Below are 7,936 nucleotides of genomic sequence, written 5' to 3'. Positions count from 1 at the left end.
AGGAAGGGGATAAAATTCATATAAAAATCTAAATACTAAATCAAGCTATCTCGGGGTCCCTCAAACTCTGGGATGAGGAGAAAGAGGAAAATATGCATTCAAAATGGTTCCATAATAAGGCTATGAAATGCTAAATAATGATTAATGAAGAGATACAATTTGTCCTGCAAGAATGCAGGACAAATCAACAGTCGGTGTAAACGACCACAGGATGAACATGAAGTAAACTAGTGAAAAGCGGGAGACATACACTGTGACAGATGGGGATTCTGAAGGAAGACCACTGTAAAAGAAACTAACTACGTTGCATTGTTAATTTCATCAACTAAAACTAAACTATGATGACGGGAACTGAGACTAATTCAATGTTTTGACAATGTTGACAACAAATACAAACCAGACTAAAATGTTATATTAGGCAGGGACTAGTGGAGAGGAGATCCTGTGTAGAACTAAAAGACTAAAAGTAATGGTTTGGTTGCGCTCTGGTGTTGCGCTCTGAAATTAGCTGACACGCGACGCGTTGTGACCTTGTAGATTGTCTATTTTCAGAGCCCAACCAATAACATCAATCATTATGACTCCATGAAGGCCTACCAAGCCCACCATCATGTTGGGCTGCATACTAATAATTTGAGATGAACAAATCTTAGTGTCACAGTGATACTCAACACAGGATTTGATTATACCTGCCAGGCTCAAAATATTAGTATTACGGTACCACCACCAATAATAATGATGGTGGTCCTAAAACAGCTGAATGTAAGTGGGCTACCTGACTTGTGAACAGTCACAGTGTTGGGCAGTAACAATAACAAGTTACTAGTAATATATTACTGTAATATTATTACTTTACCCAGTAGTGTAAGTTATTACTCTGCCAAAACAGTAATATTATACCATATTACTGTACTTTGTAAAAAAAGGTAACATGTAATATAATATGAAATATAATATATTACTCTTGATTCCAAGTAATAAGTAATATAATAGTATTGCTTTTAAGGGGTAATATGTAATAAGTAATATATTACTCTCTTGGGTAATATTGCCCAACACTGGTCTTAAATAATGTAAATAGAGGCAGCTCGAGCCTCGAGCCTGTACTGGAGCCTGTTTCAGATGAGGAAGTCAAGTACTACATGTCTTTCTTTGGGATCTTCTGCTTGTGCCCTCAAGCCACAGCCAGGAGTTGTTCTAGAGCAGGGGTGGGCAACTTTGACAATGGAGAGGGCCGCTATACTTCCACACTCACTCCAGAGGGCCACATAATTGCATATTACTGTCAGTTAGTGTGCAGTTAGGATTAGGTTTAGGTTTAGGGACAGGGTTGCTGGTGTATTACCCCAATGGACATCATCAGAATCCTCAACATAATTATTTGTCACTGTCGGGTACTTTTCAGAAAATGTTAAAAAATAGAAGCTGTGTTCCAATGCATCCAGTGTGTATTTAATCAAAAGCACTTGTTATTACTTCTGGTTACTGGTTCAATTTACAAAACCCACAGACAAACTGAAATAGCCACTTCACCCCTTTTTCAACCAGATCCTATTTTAATGATGTTTAGTACACAAGAAACACTTTCCTCGGTTTTTTATAATATGTGTTTTAGGTATAGGTTAGTCATGGCACAAAATGTCATGAAAATGTGGTCTCACTTCCTTCCTGGACTACAAGTCACAACCTCCCCCTTCTCCACAAGGAGGGACAGTGCACCAAAGCATTATGGCCATTGTAGGAATTCAGAAGTTCAGTCAAACACTGACTACAGTTTCTTCCAGTGGCATAGATAAGACATTAAAAGAAAAGAAAAACAAAAAAGGAAAAAGAAAACATTTGAAAACATTACAAATAAACATAAACAAGGATTAATGATATGACCTAATTAAAAGCAATGCTAAAAAGGTATGTCTTAAGGTTTCTTTTAAAATTGTCTGTGGATTCAGAGAGCCGCAGGTTTACAGGCAGGCTGTTCCACATTATAGGACCATAATAGCTAAAGGCTGCTTCTCCATGCCTTTTAGATTTGGGTCTAGCCTTAGGAACCTCTAAAAGACCAGTTCCCGAGGATCTACCCTAAGAGCATTTCGGACAAATATGCAGGTGCATTTCCATGAATAGATTTAAAAACTATCAGAAGGACCTTAAAATCAATTCAAGATGAAACAGGCAACCAGTGAAGTGATTTTAAAATGGGTGTGATGTGTGCTCTCCGTCTGGTCTTGGTCAGTACGCGTGCTGCTGCATTCTGGACTAGTTGTAGCCGGGCAACTTCTTTTTTGGGGACACCAGATAGGAGGAGAGCATTACAGTAATCTAGCCTGCTAGTGATAAATGTGTGCATTAACCTTTCTGTGTCAGCCTGTGAGAGAAACCCACGGACTCTGACAATATTCCTCAGGTGATAAAAAGACACGTTGGTGATATTACTGATATGGGCCTTGAAATTGAGATCGGAGTCAAGTATGACACCAAGGTTTTTTACCTGATCCTTGGTGTTTAATGAGGTAGAATGATCACACCGTATTAATGTGTAACATCTGACACACTTCACAAAAAGTGAATCATATCTGGGAGGCAATTGGCAAACATGAATAAATAACAAATGATTATCTTGGACGGAAGGGGCCCTGAACCAATTGCCTAGAGGTACATTAACATTCTGCTCCACATTCAAATGTATATTAGTATGACGATATGATGAAACAATTTGTGACAATTATAATTTTGTCATTAAATGTTTTGCATGCACGATTTATTATGCATGTTCATTATTTCATTTGACAATGTGTGCACACAAGCCATGTAATAGCTCTCTTAAGTCGAACATGAATGTTTGACTTTATGAGATAGCTACAGTAATACATGGCTGGAGTCCAGCTGAAACGAGCAAATGCATTCTTTGTTTGATTTCATAGATAGCTAATACATCATTGAAGTTCAGTTGAAATGGGTTAATGTTATTGCTGCTTGACTGAACTTTTGGTCACAATTCTAAGATCACATATTTTGGCCAAATAAATTGACCTAAAGCACAGCTTCCTTGTGATGTAAATATTTTTTCTCCTACTGTTAATTGATTGCTCATGAATTAATTACTTTTCAGCTTGGATCTATGCATATTTTATGCATGATATGTATCATATTTATGGATGAATCAAAGCAGAAATTAGACCCAAAACTCTGCCTAACCCCTTATTTATGGGTATGCGGAATAAAGGGTAACGACTGGAAGTCAATCCCACCACCATGAAGGCGGGAAAATTGCAATGTATCCCCCACTATATTTGCCCGTATACCTCCCAAACACAAGGTTGCACAGACTTAGCGAGCAAATATATTTATAGTTTCTAGTATAATTATCATTTAAACACAGACCAGGACAGGTGGAGGGTTATAATTGATCTTTATTTGAAAAAAGTCTCAAAAATAATTCCGCAGTCACACATTCCATATCCAGACAGTGACCTACCAGTGGCTTGTATATACACACCTGTCAAATGATAAATATAGATATTTATATATATACTGTACACATAGTCTTATAACACATTAGTAACAACAAAGTCAAGCCCTGACATTTTGACTTTTAATCCGTTTTTCTTTCCTCACCACCACGTGTCGTCACTGGCAGAGCGGTCTCAGACACATCTTTACATAAACGTACATACTGTAAGCTCTCTATAGGATTATTGAAATTATCAAATTAACCACTTAAACCCTATATACATGCGTATTTGATCGTAGGCCCTCAGGGCTCGATAATGCATGGGCTCTCTAAATATCTTCGATATATCTGATCTATAAACAAGTAGCCATAAACGTCTGATCTTCCTGATGGTCGTAAATAGTTGATCTATAATAGCTTGTGGATTGGATATTTTTCACTGAATGTTGGCCTCAGAATAGGGTGCATGTGGTTAATTAAGTCGTTCTCACAGGTGTCTGGTGAAGGCAATTGCGATAAAAGTTCAAAATGCCAAGATATTAACTTTGTAACATTATTAGCATGGCGTGCTGTGTTTAGCGTTGCACCAGGAGCTGGGTCAGTTCTGCTTCGGTCCACTAGGTGGGGTTGTTTCTTCTCATTTCTGAGACTGGAAAACGAAACCCATGGTTGTTGTTTTTTTGGCACGTCATGTACGTCTGACCGTCACTTATCAAACAATCACGTTTTTGTTTGTTAGTAAATAAATATCTTAATATTTGTGAATGTGTTGATTTGAAAGTGAACTGACCCAAGCCCTGGCCCAGACTGACATAGTTACCGGCGTTACAGAAGTGTAATTACTTTAATTAAGTAATCAATGCAATGAAGTACATTTTTATATAAATTGGCTAGTATTTGTTTCTTCAAATAACACAAGTACTTTCAGAATCATCATTTCTACTAGTCATATATATACTGTATATATACACACATTTTGAAGTTTTGAAACCGAGTTGGTGCTGCAACTCGATTGCAGTTCTCATAAACACACAAATAAAATCAACATGGCAGCTGTCAAACGTCGAGGAGAACACTTGAGTCAAATCCGTCCTCTGTAGCTGAAGAGTCTGTGAACGTAACTCATGAACTGATGTAACAAAAACACCATACTCTTCACAGAAAGCAACAATAATAGAACTCATTACTTTGATCGAAACGTTACAATATATAATATTCTTTTGGCATTTAACTTTGTGAAAGTAATTCAACGTGATGCAACTTTTAACACAAGATATTGGTTAAAAAATAAAAATAAAAAGTACATGTCATTAATAATTTATTTTTGGAATAGATCCTAACCAAGCGTGAGTGTAACGGTGGAGTTCATTAAAAATACACCATGGGATGCATTTTGGAATACAAAATAAGACTAGTTACTATTTCCAAAATACATAGATGACTCAACTCAGAGAGAAACTGCTATGTACAGATATGCAGGTCCTAACATGATTTGACTGTGTGAAGAGAGCATAATGGCAGTTTTGTTAACATGGCTAAATGAAACTCATGCATAATTGTGTTCTGGCCTGGGCCTGAAGTGTGTTGAACAAAGCCTTTGGTAGGAAACTCTTGTCAAAGGGAACTCTTTTTTTCTTTTTCTCAAAGAGTGTGAAACAGTAAGCCACAGAAGAATAACTGTCAAAGACAAAATAATAATAATTAAAAAATAATAATACAGTATTATGAAATCAACACTGTTGGGTGAAAATCATCCAAGTCCAAAATCATGACTTTTCAGGAAATAAAGGTTTTACCTATAATGGATCTTGGACTGTATGTAGTTGTGATCTAGCCACACGCTCTTGTTAATATGTTGCATTGGTTCAATGCATTTTTTTTGTTGTTTTTTATTTTATATATGTTTTGCCACAGACCCCATATGTTCCTATACTTTCAAGACAAAAAAAAGTTACAAAATTGCAGATATCCATTCACTACTTTAGCTGGGGTCTGTGTGTCACTGACTGCAATGATTCATTATGCTATATGTCATCATCAAATGAAAATACATTATTGTAAAAAAGTGTGAAAGATGCATGGTAGAAAGATGAGACAATGCATTTGATTTTGAAAGCTTGTCTCCAGCAAGCATAAGCAATTTCACAGCTTTATACCTCTCTGAACCTGTTGAGAAGCACTGCTTTAAGATTCACATGTAGACTCTAATTTCAGCTTCTACTTCCACTCTTAATATTATCGTCACTGGCAGAAACCTTGTATCTCCATATTAAGAAAAATAAAAAATAAAAAAATAAAGGAAACAATCCCAACTTGAATTACTGTATTTTGGACAGGTCACACATAGTGTATGTGTGTGTGTGTGTGTGTGTGTGGGGGGGGGGGGGGGGGGGGTGTTATAAACATTGAACCAATAAGAAGTATTTTCCTGCAAGTAACAGTTTTGGACATACAAGGTTTCTGCCTAACAGCAAATGAACATTAAGTCAATTGAAGTTATCACTCATGAGCTGGATGAGAATGACATCCAATGTAAGGGCTGCAGCACACTCCAAACCACCAACAAAACCTCATTTATTTATGTATTTCCTCTGCTAACAGGCCTTGCAGAACCATGGCTGGCAAGCACCTGGCAGTGGTTCTCACAGTTTGTAATGTCAATAATATTGTTTACAGTGCTGGAACTGAGAACTGAGGTTGTATCACCTGTATCTTCACTATTTTTCTTCTTTGGCAAATTGTGGGACAGGTTATGTTTATGCAAGGTCACTATTACGGGGACAGAGGTTTTGTACCTCCTAACCTCCTCTGGCAATGTCCCTTCAAAACTCCACTGCTGGCGGAATGAAACCTTGGGCTGCGCACAACGTCAAGGTGGAAAGAAAACTAAATATATCATCAAGTTCTGAGCATTCATAAACGACGATCGGTTAGCAGAGTTGATTGGATGAATTAGGACATCTTGGAGGTGCGATAACTACCTAAAAGAACGTTGGCAAAGCACTGCCAAATTGTTTATATATGAGGTCATTTTGTTGTTAGTGACCTACCAAAAGGAGAATAAGGTTCATGTTTGTTTGGAGTATGCTGTAGCCTTAAGCTTTATAGCTCGTCGAAAATAGCTGTCTTACAAGCTTGTCAACGCGTTGCATCCACACATTTTATATTGTCATTTCATATCTGGACAATAAGGGGACTTGTCAGCTTGCACCATACTGCAGCATAAAACCGGAGGAATTTGTCATTTCAACAAATACACTTTTTTTGTTAGAATTCTTCACATTGAAGGAACAATAGCTGTACGGTTTGTGTTACATGATAAAAACACACAATGTGAAAAAATAAAACAAAACAAAAAATACATCAGGCTAATGTTTCCCCATGTCAAAGTGTGCCCTTTGAAACATACACTGTATACAAATAACATGATATCATCTTCCATATCAATACTGTAATTAAATATCAATAAATCTTATTACTATTATTATTAAAACACTAAAATGCAGCCGAGCGTAGAGCTAGAGGCTGACGGCATTGTCTTAAAGGAAAAGCTAAAATTAAGCAAACATGACATGCAGACTTTTATATTGCCACTTCTCCTCTTCATCCTCCTGTATGATCATCATCATCTTCAGTTTCATCATCTCCGTCAGTGCAGGGTGTTTATCAAAAGTTTTTTCACAGATCTTTTTTTCCCCTCCCAGAATTGTCCACCTCACAGCATCGACAGCTCCAATTGGCTCAGGTTTCAGTATCGGCATCTGCCATTGGCTGTGGGGCTGAGCGCAAGAGAGCGCACATTTTAAGGGTTCAGTTATGTTTGGCACCTCCTTTTTCCGTTGGCTTCTGAACTCTCATATGGCAACGAGATGGTGTGGTGTGTGTGCGTGTGTGTGTGTGCATGTTCGTCTGCGTGTGTATGCGTGCGTGCACATGTGTGTGTGTTTATACTGTATGTGCCACTCCATGCATTAGTCAGATTCTTTTTTTTAAATCTAAGAGTCTCTACTAAATGAGGGATTTTCAGGCAGAAACAAGAAATAGCGTAAAATATCACCATCAATAACATCGCCATTATTAATATTAGGTGTCCTATTGTTTCATGGAGGTTGAGTTTTCATGGAGGTTGACTGTTCAGCCTGTCTGTGTGTTCTGACACAATACCGTTTAAGAGTCATGTTTTTATTTTATTTTTATTTTCTATTGTAAGCAACGTCAGAGTCAGGGCTTGAAACCAGTTCAGAGAATGAAAATGAAAATAACATGAATAGGCTATTGTTTTTCGTTTGTTTGTTTTTTTGTCTTTTGATCGTATGCAAAAGCAAATACTTAAAAAGATGTTAACTACTTAAACAACTAAAACGGATTACGTGCCATGTGACAGCGCTTATGCAGCGGCTTAGCTTTACAACCCGCAACCTGTGGCCAGAGCGTTATTTTGTTGCCCTGGGAATATCTGGACAATGGCGCAAGCTAAACAGAATA

Source organism: Electrona antarctica (genome assembly GCF_951216825.1).
Source record: "Electrona antarctica genome assembly, chromosome: 4".
NCBI lineage: Eukaryota > Metazoa > Chordata > Actinopteri > Myctophiformes > Myctophidae > Electrona > Electrona antarctica.
Note: the sequence above shows the minus strand (reverse complement) of the source record.